Source organism: Aotus nancymaae, unplaced genomic scaffold, assembly GCF_030222135.1.
Source record: "Aotus nancymaae isolate 86718 unplaced genomic scaffold, 86718_ANA_hifiasm-v0.15.2.pri h1tg000012l, whole genome shotgun sequence".
In the NCBI taxonomy this organism is placed as follows: Eukaryota; Metazoa; Chordata; class Mammalia; order Primates; family Aotidae; genus Aotus; species Aotus nancymaae.
Window position 1 is genome coordinate 20,734,136 of NW_026988423.1, and position 15,341 is coordinate 20,749,476.

The 15,341-nt window shown below is 44.4% G+C and overlaps 1 long non-coding RNA gene across 2 annotated transcripts in view; it reads right to left on the minus strand.

Moving 5' to 3' along the window:
- Positions 1-4,755: 4,755 nt before the first annotated feature.
- The window catches only part of LOC105729586 (uncharacterized), a 53,294-nt gene continuing 42,708 nt past the window's right edge, over positions 4,756-15,341 (minus strand). For both annotated transcript variants that reach the window (XR_001110276.2, XR_001110274.2), the window contains 2 exons: positions 8,735-9,244; positions 4,756-7,784 (listed from right to left, as the gene is read on the minus strand). This is a non-coding gene — a long non-coding RNA (uncharacterized LOC105729586). The remainder of the gene's footprint in view (positions 7,785-8,734; positions 9,245-15,341) is intronic.

Genomic DNA, 15,341 nt, shown 5'->3' on the forward strand with positions numbered 1-15,341 from the left:
CCATCAGCAGTCCCAGTGTTGCACTTGGCTTTCCATAGTAATCTTGCATCAGTCCCTAGGGTCAAATGCTGAATGGCCAGTGTTCGGTCACATGCCCACCCGTGAGGGTGGAGCGGAGGATGCAGAGAATCCCACCCAAACCTCTGGATTGGAATGGAAAAGGGGTGATTCTTCAAGGAAAGTTGGGATGCTGTTACCAAAAGAAAGGGAAATGGATGCTGGGGCAAACAAATACTACTTAGAGAGACTCCATGATCACTGGGCCCCTCAATCTTTGACGCTGTCCTGCTCCTGTGCTATCTTAACGGTGGAGTGCTTGGACACCAGGCACTATGTGAAGCACTGCAGGTGGTACAGACTGCTTTCAGATTTTGTACACAGCCTGCCTTGATGACAGATAAGAAGAAGGAAGGCCGAAGAATGGCCCAGCATGACTGAATCTCCTGGCTTCTCAAGGGACCCTGGCCAGTGTTGAGAACATCCAAGTTGCCACCATTAGGCTACCCAAGGAAGGCAGGTCCACAGAGTTTCACATCATGCCTCATTTCACCTGGTGTGATTTCCAATGAGACATCGCTCCACTGGGGACTAATGACGCGGGGAGAGTAGAGCAGGGAGGCTGTGATTTCCAATATGCACCAGCCAGTCATTACTAGCAGGAAATGGATTTTTGCTGGGTAATCAAAGTCAAATCCCTCACTTTTCCCACCCCTAAGTGCCCCTGCCACTGGCCCCCATCACACGCAAGGTGACTTCACCGTGACCTGTTCCCTGAGTCCTCAGCAAACCAAAGTTCAGGCGGGGCTCCCCACCATTCCCCTTTCCCCTCCCAACAAGACTGGACATATCCTCTCCTAGGAGACCTGGATTCCTGTGTGGGAAAGCAGACTGTGTGGAGAAGGACAGGGGAGTAGGAGGGGTGAGGTCACAGGAGGGAGGTCTTCACCTGGCGGGGAGTGCAGGGGAAGTAAAGCAACAATGTCAGAGGTTTAATCAACCTTTGAAGACTTCACAGTGTTTGGACAGAAGTGTGTGAATAATATTCATTTGGATTGGCACCTGTGCACACCACTGAAAGGAAAATAGCATTTTGTCGCTGTTGTGATGAGGAGCAAGCAGTCTGGGGAGACAGGCTGCGCATCCTGGTAGCTGTGAAGGTGGGTTTTTTTCCCCTTTTGTTTCCTGCTCACTGTGACCCTCTGACTCCTTGAAAATCCAGTGGCTCTTGAGTCAATGCCTGACATTCCTTTTTCTGCTTCTCCAGACAGAACGGGGACAAGAAAAAATACCTGGCAAGGGCTTTCAGTCAGGATAGGAGAGGGCCTGCCACTAGCCTCCTGGGTGGCCATGGACAACGGGATTGTGCCTCTGGGCCTCAGTTTCCCTGGGTGCCATAGGTAGATAATCTGCCTGTCCTTTCTTATTCCCTGCTTTGATGTGAGGATCACAGCAAGGCAGATGACACTGAAAGTCAAGAGGGTTATTTGAGGGCGAGGCCATTCTCCTCCTCCTGAAAGAAGCCCAGTGCCTCGAACCACTAAGACACTTGCCTTGAGTGACATTTGGGGACCCTGTGTCTTAGCGGAGCCCACCCTCTCGTATTCCTCAGTGTTAGCACAACTTCACCATCCCTCATCCTTATTTCTCTCACACCCAGGACAATCAGGTCTCGAGGGTAAAGAAGGATCTCTATACCCCAGCCACCGACATTGTTGAAAGCTGGGAATTGTCAGCCTTTGCTCTGGGCTCCTCGCCCAGCTCCCCAGGCACAATGGATTCTGACAATCAGGCCTGTGCTCAGGCTGCCCCATACCATCAACCCTGTCCCTCAGGGACACTGCAGACTCCTGTAGATCAGAGCCCTCCTTCCTATTGCCAACTGATCCATCATGGCCATGAGGCTGCCTTGAAAAGAGGTGCCGGCACTGAGAATGTGTGGGCACTCTAGACCTCCCCAGCCTGCCTGTCCGAGCTCTCCTGAGCCTTAGCATTCTTATCTCCAGTGAGCATGCTCTCCTCCTTCCCGGGGTTCTCCCTGAACCCCATCTCTTCCAGTCTACTGTCCTACTGAAAACCTCCTCTGCACCCTCTACCTCTATTCTCACTCCCTTTCCTCCCTCTCTTTCCCATCTTTCTGCCTTTATCTTCTCCCTTTCCTTCCCTTCTCCCTAATTTTTCTCACCTACCCACTCCTTTTTCTCCCATCTTAGCCTGTCACTCCTTTGTTCTTCCCTACCCAACATCTCCTCAGTTTTTCATCTTCCAAGACAATTAACCCCAGAGAGAAGCCCAAGTATCTCTTCCCAGCCAGCCTCCAAAACAATTCTAGTGTCAGACTTCTGAACTATTATGACTGGATAGCTCCTAAACACACATCTCACACCATGCATATGGGAGCTAGGACCTGCCGGAAGGTCATGCGGTTGGCGGGGACACACATGCCACACACAGCACAGACGAGCCCACCACACTAGTCACATAGGATGGGACTGTTTCCAGCCCCCATATTCCATCTGCTGGCAGCAATGTGGAGCCACTGAGATTTAGAGTAGAAGGACCCTTATTAAGCACCTGAGCCTCAAGTTCATCGCAATCCCCCTATCAATACCCATAATGTAGCTTGCTTGCTATTTGATCTAATATATTCTTGAATATTAATGCCTAATATTATTTCAGTTGCTTCTATGTTGGTTGGTTGGTTGGTTGTTTTACCATCTACACTATAGTATACATATGATACTATAGTATGATATATGATACTATAATATAGATACTAATAAATATCAGTAGATACTAATAGTAATACATACTAATTAGTCTAGTAGGTAGTATAGATTCTAATAAATATTAATATCTATATTATGGTAGCATATATCATACTATAGTATATATACTGTAGTGTAGTGTAATATCTATATTATAATATTAGATAATATCTAATATTAGATATTAATGTCTATCTAGAGAAAGGACTAAACTGGAAGAACCATGAAAAACCTAAACAAAAATTAGATAAAGAAACTTCTCTACAGGGTATTAAAAATAGTTTAAAACCATCACAGTTAAAATAGTCCATTATTGGCGTGGGAAGGGAGAGACAGCTCAAAGGAAAAAAATAGAAACCATAAATAGGCCTAAATATAAAACATAATTTACTTAGCCTATGATAGAGGTGGCATTTCAAATCAATGGAGAAAAAGAAGTACTTGATGAGTGTTATTTGAGGGAATTGTCTAATTCTGTGCTGTCTAGTCCAGGAATCACTAGCCATATGCAACTCCTGTGCACTTGAAATACTGCCAGCCCAAAATATACACCCTATTTTGAAGAGTTGGTATAAAAAAATGTAAAATAGCTCATTAATAATTTGTATCTAGATAACATGTTGACATGACATTTTGCACATAGTGGGTTAATAACATAGTATATATTAGAATTACTTTTACTTTTTAACGAGGCTAATAGAAAATCTTAGATTATCTATGTGGCTCACATTGTATTTCTATTGGCTAGCAAGTAGTCTAACCATATGTACAAAGTAAAATTTTATCTCTATCTCACTCCCTGTGCCAAAAATAAAATCCAAATACATCAATGATTTTAATGTAAAATATGACATCCTGAAAGAAAATACAGATGATGTATTTTATTTTATTTTATATTCCTGGAGAAGATCATTGAAAACGCAAAGCTACAAATCTTAAAAGATTGATAAATTTGATATAAAAAGTAAAATTTTATAAAAAAAGACCTTTAATAATATCAAAACACAGTTTAATAGGAAAAATATTTGTAACATATAATGGCAAAAAGTTAATTTTTTATAAGAAAAGCTCTTACAAACCAGTTTAAAAAAATATGAACAACCCTATAGAATTGGCAAAGGATATAAATCAGCTATTCAAAGAAGAATAGAAATTAAAAATTATCAATCCTGAGACCAGTGGTAAACCCATAATAACTGTTGACTTGGGGTGATCTGCTTATGGGAGTTCATGAAATAGTCTCTCTACTTTTGCATGTGATTGAAATTTTGTATAAAAATCATCAAAGTGTGGGCCAGGCGCGGTGGCTCACGCCTGTAATCCCACTACTTAGGGAGGCCAAGGTGGGCAGATCACAAGGTCAGGAGAAAGAGACCATCCAGGCTAACACAGTGAAGCCCTGTCTCTACTAAAAATGCAAAAACTTAGCGTGCTTGCACACACCTGTAGTCCCAGCTACTCAGGAGGCTGAGGCAAGAGAATCTCTTGAACCTGGGAGGCGGAGTTGCAGTGAGCAGAGATGGCACCACTGCACTCCAGCCTAGGCGACAGAGAGAGACTCCGTCTCTAAATAAATAAATAAATAAATAATTTTTTAAAATCATCAAAGTGCATATAAAAATGCTCAACTTCACAATTAAAGAAATGAAAACTTGAAAACAGAGCACTATTTTTTTTCCAGCAGACTAACAAAACCTGAAAGATAATAAAGATAGCAGGATACTAGCTCCCTCATTGTGGAGGTATAAATGTGTGCCACTTCTCTAAGAGACAAATTTGGTGATAATCATCAAAATTGCAAATGCATATATTTTTTGACCCACAAACTGTACTTCTAGGAATTTGACCTACAAAAGCATAAATAAGTGCACAATAATAGTCAATGCAGTATTACAATAGCAAAAAATGCCAACCACACAACCTCGAAGCAACTGAAATATCCATCAATAGTGACTAGAGAAGTAAATGTTGATCCAGCCATGCCATGGAATTATGCAGAAATTAAGAATGAATAGACCTATGTATATTGATATGGAAATATCTTCAATCTGTATTAGTAAGCAAAAAAAGGAAATTACAAAAATCAAGTATGATATAATTCTATGTGTAATTTTATAAAGATATAATTATGTTGTAATCATATCAAACATTTTTGGAAGAATCAGTCATTTGTTAAAGTTAGTTACCAAATTAAAGAATTTTCCTGTATTTAATTTTCTTTAATTTCTTTCTCAGTGGTGAGAAGAACTCAGGAGTAGGGAAGAAAATTGTTTAATTTCTGTTATCTTTTTATGCTGTTTGAACTCCTTTTTAAAAAAAACATGTTTTGAAAAGATGTCCATCATCTCTAATCATTAGAGAAATGTGAATCAAAGCAACAGTGAGACACCTCTTCATACTCATTATCATGGCTACTGTAAAAAAATACATATAACAAGTGTCGGTGAGGGTGTGGGGAACTGGAATCCTTGTACACTGGTGACAGGAATGCAAAATGAGACAGTCACTGTGAAAAATAGTGTGGTGGTTCCTCAAAAAATTAAAAATAAAATTACATGCAAACCAGCAATTCCACTTCTGGGCATCTACTCAATACAATTGGAAACAGGTTCTTTCCATTTATACACCCATGGCCACACCAGCATTATGCACAATAGCTAAAACATGTAAGAAACACAAGTGTCTATCAACAAATGAACGGATAAGCAAAATGTGGTGTATACATACAATGAAATATGATCCAGTCTTAAAAAGGAAGGAAATCTTGGTACATGCTACAACCTGGATGAACCATGAAAACACTACCCAGAGTGCAATAAAAGGCAAACATTGTATGATTCCACTTATGCAAGATACCTAGAATGGTCTAAATCATAGAGGCAGAAAGTAGAATGACGGTTGCCAGAGGCTGGAGGAGAAAGGGGAATGGGGAGTTCTAGTTTAACGTGTACAGAGTTTCAGTTTTGCAAGATGAAAAGAGTTATGGAGATGGATGGCGATGATGGTTACACAACATTGTGAATATATTTAATACTACTGAACTGTACACTTAAAAATGTTTAAGATGGTAAATTTTATATAAATTTTACAATAAAAATAATTGAAAACAGTTTACTACTTATAACTTTCAAAATATGGTTTTAAAAATTATCTAGTCTAACCGTTCATGGTTCAGAAAAAAATCCTGAAACCCAAGAGGGGGTGTGTTTTGGTTGCTATTGACAAATTACTGCTGAATTAACAGCTTAAAAAAATAAGTTTATAGTGTTTGTAATTTTGCAGGTCAAAAATGTGGAGAGAGTTTGATGAGGCAGCTGTGACTTAGCTGCTGCAATCATACCTGGGCTGGAGCTGCAGTCATCTGAAGGCTGGGTGAGACCAGGTGGCTCACGGGGTTCATTCCCATGGCTGGCCATTGATGTTGGCCACCGGTTAGGAGCTCAGCAGGGCGTGGCCTTGAACAGGAACACCTCTCCAGCATGGCACTCTCAGAGCAATTGGATTTCCTGCACAGGAGCTGTTTTCCCCCAACAACAGTATCCCAAGGCAGTCAGGCAGAAGTTCCACAGGCTTTTCTAACCCAGCCTAGCCTGGAAAGTCAGACAGCATCAATGCCAGTATTCTGCATTAGTAGAGTCACATAGCCACCTATATTCAAGCGGAGAGGACACAGATCCACCACCACCACCACCTCTCACTAGGAGGAGTGTTGAAGAATTCTGTGGCCATGTTTAAAACCATAGCAGGAAGTAACTTGCCCAACATAACAAAAAGTGGTGGAGGCCAAATGGAGAGTCCTTGAGTGCATCCTGAATGTGATCCCCCTGCCAGATCTGGTTGGGTACCAGCTACCCAACCAGATGGACCCTGTCCCAGCAGCCGAGCTCATCTAGGCCTAGTAGTTGATTCCAGGATGCCACAGTTCTTCCTCAGCTCCTTGTCCAGAAAGGCCCCAAAGGAGACTTTGGCCCCATTTCATGCAGATCTCTTGCTCTCTAGAGGTGTCCTCTGGGCAGACACACAGGAGCAGCCATACCTGCAAGGAACTCCTATTGTCATCCATTTTTTATTAGTCCAGCTGAGGAACGCTGGGTACTCCTGGTGATAGGTTAATGACTGAGCCATGCCTGCCTCCCTTACCCCACTCTCTCTTCCCCTCCTTGCCCAATTTCTCTGCTCACCTCTTTTCTTCCTCTTCAAAAACCATTGGCAGAAATTGTCAGGGAGTTGATCAGCTTTATTCAATTTAGACTTAACAGACCTGGAACTCCTATTTCTCCTTCAGGTTCATAAGGTTTTTGATTCCATCTACAGGTTTATTCATTTATCAGATATTCATTTCAATTCATTTTAAACACCGGGTTGGGGGGAGATGAGTTCAGGAGAGATGCTCATCATTCATTGCTGGGGCTCCTTGGAGAGCTGTTGGCTGGGCCCATTCCATGTGGGCCATGGCACTTCCAGGGTAGACTGCTTTAAAGGGACAGGACACCAAATCTGCATATTTGGGGCAGGGTGGAACTCTCAGGTGAGCTTGCTCCTAGTGGCTTGGTGCACTCTTGGGTGCCTGTGGGATCCCCCAGCCTGGGTGGTACTTCCATTTTCTAACTTAGCAAATACCACCTTTTCAGATCAGGAGCTTCCTTTCTGTCTCATTCCTTAGGACTAAAAAGGCCCCATTAGTGTCTTCTTGCACAATCCCAGTTCAAGAGTCCCAGGCTCAGCCTCTGCCACCTGCTCCCATCATTATGCCCCTCCATACATCTGAGAAGAGGATGCTGCCCCAATCCTCCTAGAGTTAAGGGGCCTCCAGTCCTCCAAGGAGAAGCAATAGGAAAAGGAGTCACTGGGGAGATCCCCTTTGCTCTTCACAGGGAAGGCCTACCAGCTGCAGAGTCACCCCACCCTGGGCCCAGAGCCCACCCACCACCATCAGGAAACTCCTTCACACATTTTCTCTCCACCCTACTGCAGTAATTTAAGCCATTCATTCTCCATCTGCCATCTGTCCATCATATTCTGGAAGGAAAAAAGGGGAAAACACCTGTTATTTGAGAAACATTATTAAGCCTTGTTACTCTGATTAATTCTCTCACAAAAGATGTGCCAGATTCTTCAGCATTCCTCTGATGAACATATGCCTTTTTCCCCCTGTCCAAACCCCTCTATAAAAAACAGAACCTACCATGCCCCAGCCCTGGTATGTGGGCTGAGCCCAACCCATCCCCTGCTCCCATGTGGGCCTCTGGTTCTGGGTAGGTAGAAGACAGGGAGAGTGGCATTCAAGGACCCTTGGCCCTGGAGATGAGGACACAGGCAAATGGTGTCCAGTAGTAGCAGGGGCCATAGGGAATAGGTGGGAGAGGCAGGACAGCCCCGTGTAGCAGAGGGGTGATGTCCTGGCCAGACTTCTGCTAAAAATCAGTAATTGTCCTCCTTGTCTTTGACTCTCCCAGACCACCTGAACATTCCTTGACCCTGATAGCCTTCCACAAATTTTATTTCCATTTATTCCACCCAGAACCAGTTCCTCTTGTTTGCAACCAAGCACTTGGCCCCTACTTCAAGGAACAGAAGGCCAAGACATTCTGTTTCTAAGAAATGAGCAGGCAGGTGACAGAGGACGCTCCTGAGGTGCCAGGCCTGCCCCACAGCAGCCCTCCTGACAGCCAGGCTCCACCCCTGGGCATAGGCAAGCAGGCATGGGCGGGGAGGCCAGCACCTCACTCAGCTGCCCAGGCAACTCCAATCCCATTCCCGTAGCTAATCAAGCTGCTGCCAGGTTGACATTGCGACCTCACTTGTGAGGGTCCTGAGACTTGAAGAGTCTCAGAATATTTTCACAAGATGACATGTACAGAGAGAAAGTGGCTACGGTGCTTCCTGCCTTCGACCTTGAACTTGCCTCATACATCCTCCAAACACACACATGCACACACGCACACACTTGCACACACAAACCATCTTACCTCAGAACAAAGACAGGCAAGAGTCCAAGTTCAGGTAAAAGCTTATGGGAGGTCAGCAATGCCAACCTTCTGCTCCCACCTGAGGACGACTCTGGGAGGTCCCTTAACCTCTCTCAGCAACAGCCTCCCTGGTAGGAAGGTCAAGAGACGGATGCTCCTTTATCTCTTCCATCTGTGAGGAGAGCCGGGGATCGAGGCGGATGTTGTCCTGAATGCCGTGCACAATAGACGCTGCACACAGCTGGTCCTCCTCGCCCACACCGGGCTCGGCTGAAGAAAACGAACATCCTTGGAGAGGCTGTCTGTGAAATGCAAACAACTGCTCTGTCTTGCTGACCTTCTTAAGGAAATAGAGAAGACAAAATTTTTTTTCTTCTTGTCCCTGAAGAAACATTCACGTGAGCCCAGAAAAAAAAAAAAATGTGACGTGACTATATCTCCTTTGAGATAGCTTGTTCCAGAGAAGTCAAGAAAAGAGGTAGAGAAGGGGAGATCGGAACTTGGAACTTTCTGGAAAGCAAAAAAGAGAGAAAGCATAATAAACAGAGAGCATATCTGATTTGAATCAGGAGGTGCATTCTGGATCCACCTCTAATTTTGCGACCACAGCAAGTCCTTTAACCTCTCTGGCCCTTGGTTTACATGGCTGGGAAATTGGCAGAGTAGATGTGCCTCTGACTTATAGATCTGAGGAGGGGGACTCTCTTGGCAGGCTATGCTTCCTTTATCTCTATAAAACCATCCTCATTCCCCGCAGTGCCCACCAGAGCAACTTTCACTTTGTGGATACTCAATATCTATGCATATATTTATCTAGATTCTGCCTTATTCTAAAAAGATTTGAAGTGCTTTGTGTGTTCAATAAATGTGTACAATGAATGAATTAATTAATGGGCTAATGGATGTGAGAGTGCTTTGAAAAGTGTAAGATAAAAGAGATATCTTAAAAATCAGAATAGTGACCCAGGAAGACTGAGTGGTCCTTTCAAAGAGCAGAGACCCTCCTAGAAACTCCGTCCCAGGGAGGGGAGATTTTATCTTAAGACCAGGTGATGGGCCAATTGATCTATGAAGGTGACACTATCCAGCATGACTTTTTTTAAAGGGTTTCCAATATTCCAGAGTTTTTAAATGCAGCCCTGAAATTCCTAACAAAAAGTCATCAGTTTCTGTAGGACAGTCAGCCTCCAGACTCAAGTTATGAGAATGGGCTTAAGGGGCTTCTCTAAATATCTTCTCCCATCCACCCAGGGTGTCCCACCACCCACTGCCTAGTCCTCTTAGTTCCTTGTGCAGGGTGAGCCCATCCTGGTCTTCCCTCTGAAATTCTCAAGTCACAACTAAAAGCTGTCCTCTGAGGGACTTGAGCCTGGGCCCTAGTGACATGGGATTGGGGACTGGGGGTACCAGGGAGATGGCTGTATGCAAGGCCCACAGTGAGGGACAGCTCTGCAGAGCTAGCGTAGTGTTTAGCCAGGTCAGTCAGACACTGTGCCACAGCAGGGCACTGCAAATGACTTTATAGTTATTGTTCCTCAAATTGGACGCCCCCTCAGAGCTCACACAATATGAGATGAAACAGCCTGCAGGAGGTTGCAAGGAATTGGAACACTGGCAGAGGGTGTTTTATTTCCCCCGACTAAGGGAAATGCTGCAGACACCATGCCTTCCTTCTCCTCCCCCACTCCACTGCCATCAGCTACTCTCCAGACATTTTTATCTAGACGGGTTCACTGTGTCTCCAGGATGGAAATGGACTACATCTCCAGACACCTGCCCCTATAACTGGTGGGGTGAATCCAGCACATTGAGAAGGAAGGAGGGGTTAATTAAGGGGAAAGGGAGGGTTGTTGCTGCATGAAGTTATGTCTGAGTCTGTGTCTATTAACACATGGGTATATGTCTTTGCACACACAAACCAGCATCTATGTCTGTGTGTCTGTAAATTTGTATGTGTACATGCGTATGTGCATGCATGTAAATGTGTGGCAGGCTCTGTGTGTGTGTGTGTGTGAGAGAGAGAGAGAGAGAGAGAGAGAGAGGGAGAGCATGGCTCCCAGTACAGTGCTGTCTGGGCTCTGCCTTGCAGCTCTATGCCTTGTTTTTGTGGTTCAGCCAGAGCCCAGTCATTACCACCAGCTGGAGACATCATTTGATGTCATTTGGCTCTGCAGAGCTCCTGTGACAGTGAGGAAACCCAGGATGGTAGAGTTGTCTTTAAAAAAGAACAAAAGTGAGAGAGAAACAAAAAACAGAGAGGGCAGAGGGAGGTGAGGGATGGCAGGTTTCCTGAACAGAGACAAAGAAATTGTGGGTGATACTGCAGGTAAACTGAGGCAGGCCTGAGGGTGTTGGTTTGGGGAGGAGCTGACCTTAAGACAAAGTAAGGGCTTTACCTCCTTTAAAATAAAGGAGAGTTTCTATTGTCTTTGAACATCAAAGACAATGTTCTTTGAAATCAAACCTTCGCACTTAACATTTCACAAAGCAGTGAACCTTTTAAAAAAAGTTCTTCAGAACTTAGGAGAAAGGTTGCTGAGGAGCATTCACTTGGAAATGATGTCCAATTTGAATGCGGTTGCTTCCACAATTAGCTTTGCTTTGTACCTGCCTCTGTGCATGAGGCTTGGAAAAGCTGAGAGTGTGAAGTATGAGGAATTCCATGCTTTGCCGGCAGATCCATAGTCTTTAACGGTATGTGAGTGTCTTCTTGGTGAGCTCTGGGTTTCAGGCTACTGGCTTCTCTCTCTACCTCACAGCTCACCATGCCCTGCATCCTCCTACCTCCATGGACAGGCTTGAGTTAGGCCAATGGAAAAGATTGGCTGATCGGCTGGTTGGATGGAGGACGGATAGGCAGGAATTGGATAATCAGTCAAAGACCGTCTTATCTACTGGGTGAAGAGGCCCCTATGATTTATCATAGAATTAAAGCTGGAAATAGTGTCTTCATTGCCCCCACTCCAGAAATTTCTCCTGCCTTTGTAAATTCTCAGTGATGGAATGTTCATAACTGCCTCATTAACTTAGCCTTGACTGCCAGGAATTCTTAGGTCTTCGTTAGCTAGACTCTTAGAAAGGACAGCTCTTTACCCTGATAATATTCAACATGCATAGAGCATTGGTATAAAATATGAAACTAGACATGGTCTTTAATAATACCTACCACTACTTAAGTCTGTTCTCAATTTCCTGTTTCTTTGCATTTAGAGAAACATGGAATATAGTCCTGCATTAAAAAGAGGAAAATTCGTTGAAACTACAGCAGCAGGGATTAATGCATAGTCAAATAGGAAGAGCTGATGTGCATAAACTGTGGTTTGCACATAATTGGTACCCTACAAATGTTGAATAGATGAGTGAATAAATGTAATTCAGAGGAGGTAATCAAGAAAACACAAAACACACACACATTTTTGTGTACATTTTAAATGTACTGGTGCTGCTGGGCAGATGAATGAAATATATGCTTGGTCCCTTAGACCAGCTGCATCTGGAAAACCAGGGTTCTTGATAAACACATGGATCCCCAGGCCCAAAGCCAGACTTAAAAAAAAAAAATCAGAGTCTAGGAGGTGGGGTAGGACCCACGGACTTATATTTTTCTACCAGGCATCAGAAAATTCTGAGGAACAACCAGGTCTTAGAATTCTTGGGTTAGATGTCCTGGATGCCGTGTTAGAGCAGCCTAGTGACATTTTGGCCACTAGTTGATGCTGATATTGCTGCAAAAGCACTGGTGTGGGGAGCAGAAGATGTTGGTTCATACCTGGCAGCCAACTGTGTGTTCTTAGGTGAGACATTGACCCTGTCTGGCCTGGGTATGATCATCTGTAGAGACTAAAGGCAGAATAAGATCCTGCAGCAAATTAGTGGGGGATTTAAATGGGTTCAAGAGCACATTGGAGATGTACTTGAGATGAAGAGGACCTTCCTTTTGGCCTCTCAGCCTCCTCTACCTACATGGGGATAAAGTTCAAGAGGCAGCCAGCACCTGGATACAGGTCCAGCTACTGCACACACACCAAGCCTCCTGAAAGAGTGGAAGGACTGAGACCCAGATCCCAGTTCCCTGCCCCTCTGACAGTCACCTAGTTCTCCCGGAAATGGCACCAAGGGGAAGCTCTAAATCACGTGCAGAATATAGTCGTTCTGTTTGCCTTTTTCCGCAGTAGATCCGATGATTTAAATTAGGTCTCGATTCTTGTTTAAATTATAGTTTACTGTTCTGCACCCTGCTCAGAAGTGAATTACCTTAAGCAGCGGTATTAATAACATGGTTATAATTAAGCCTCATTACTGCAGGCAGTTTGCTGAAACAAATTGCTTCTTCATTATTATTATAGCACCTTTGGTAAAAAGACATTTCCCCAGAATGCGACCTTGATGCTTTATATAGTAAAAGCCAAGATATGATAGAGATGTAAGGATGAATTAGCATCTTTTGCCTTCTCTATCCGGCTCATTAGAAGGAAAAGAACGCAAGTCAAATCCAAACAGCTTTGATGGCAATTTTAATCTGTATGAAATGGATAATGAATAGTTTTGAACTTTCTGCGACATTTTTGTAATGGTGTTTTATTTATATGATGCTACTATTAAAATGAATAAATAAAGAAATACAAACCAGAGAGCAGAGATAAGAAAAGCCAGGGAGGTCTCACCAGACAGCCAATGGCATTGAACTTGAGCTTGTTATTATCAATTGGTTTGAGAGTTTCTGGCCCAGAGCCTGTTACACTGGAGGAGAGAAAAGGAGAGGACGGTCTATTTATTCTAATTCTGCTGCCTTACTCTGGCCTCAAGGCCTGGGAAAGAAAGGGGCCTAGAAGGAATGACCTAGAAACTTTGCAAACTAAGTTTGAAAGGCAAGCAAACTTCTGAGAATGTGTGCAGCCCTAGGAAATGTTTACTGCCCTCTGGGGCTCTGAAGTTTTGGTGCTGCAGGTCCCGCCCACTCCTCACTCAAAGGTGTACCAAGGAGAGAAGCACATCTTTGCCGGCTGTAGGACTTGGCTGGGTCATTTCCTGTTTTGCTTATTAATTACTCTCTCTGGTGATAATTAGGACTCTGAAAACTAATTCTGTTTGGTGATTTACTCTCTTTTTTGTAATTAGATGTGATTAGAATGCGCTTCGTACCACATTACAGTTTTCTTAGAAAGAGGCAAGCAGAGGCTTAGCGGACAGGAATGGGTTCGCAGGAAGAGCGCCCACCTTCTGTGGGATGAGTAGTGGCCGCTATGACAGGCCAAGCCCCCCACAGCCCCAAGCTCCGCAAGCTCCGTCTGAGCTTCCTGCCTCCTCCTTTCTCTGCTGCCCGAGATCCTGACAGGGTCTAATCCATCTCTCCTGACTTTATCTCCAGCTAGAGACTCTCTAGCCCCTGTGGTCGGCAGGACCATAAACATACTCTTTATTGGCATACCATGTTTCTGTCACCCAGGCTGCCCCCAACAGAATGAGCAGCATAATCAGTGGAATAAATTTTCTCCTCTATATCTGGCTCTCTCTCTCCCCCTCGCTTCTCTCTCTCCCTCTTCCTCATATCCCCCAGGGGAGAGAGTAGCCCTCACAAACCAACTGCCCATCCAGAGCCCTGGAACCAACCTCTGGGTGACAGATGTCCTCCCAAAGAGCAAGAAAGCCACAGATGCCCTGCCCCATCCTGAGACTGTAAAGTGCAGTTGATGAGAACATGGACTTCTGGAGTCAGACAGACCAGGGTCTAGAGTCCAGCTCCACCGCTTCCTCGCTGTGTGATCTTAGGCAAGTGACTTAAGCATTCTGAGCCTCACATTCTTATCATTCCTAACTCACCAAGGCGTCCTAAGAATGAAACAGGAGAATATATCAAAACATGCTTAGCAGAGTGCCTGGCACATTGCAAATGCTCCGTAAGTGGAAGCTATTATTATCCTCCTTCCTACGTGCTTTTTCTTCTTTCTCTGGGGAGGGAAGCAGCTCTCGTTCTATGCACCACAAGGTGATAACTCAGCCTCAGGCAGTCTGGGAAAAGGTCAGCAGGCCAGTCAGGGGACTCTCTTTATTACACAAAAAGCTCCCAAGAATAGCTGGACCCATTTGGAACAGGCCTCCAGGCCTCCAACTCTATATTCCTCTGTGGCAGGGCTGCTGAGCTCAGCCTGGCAAATGAATAATGATAGTTAAAGAAAAGGGACACGCAACTCTTCACAGCTTCTTTACTACCTTGCCTTTCCTGGAAGCACCTCTGTGGTTCATTATCACTCACCTCGAGCAAGGGCTTCTGATTCATTTATTCACCATCCACTGGACACTTGCTATAAGCCTGGCACTGAGCTGGGCACAGCAGACAGCACCGAATGATTGCTACACCGTCATTGACCTCAATATACTTACAACTTCAAAGAGGTGGCCTATCTCCAGTTAGAGTCAAATCAGGAGGTGCAAGAAGCCAAAAATTCTCACATGAGATCACTGATGGCTTTTCAGAGGTACTTGAAACACAGGTTTAATGCCCATGGGCAAAGAAGAGAAGATAATCAGATACAGTCAAGGCCATGCCAGCAAAGGACAGTGCCTGGCATGCTCAAGTAAGGGAGGATTCAGTGGGGTGGGCAGAGCC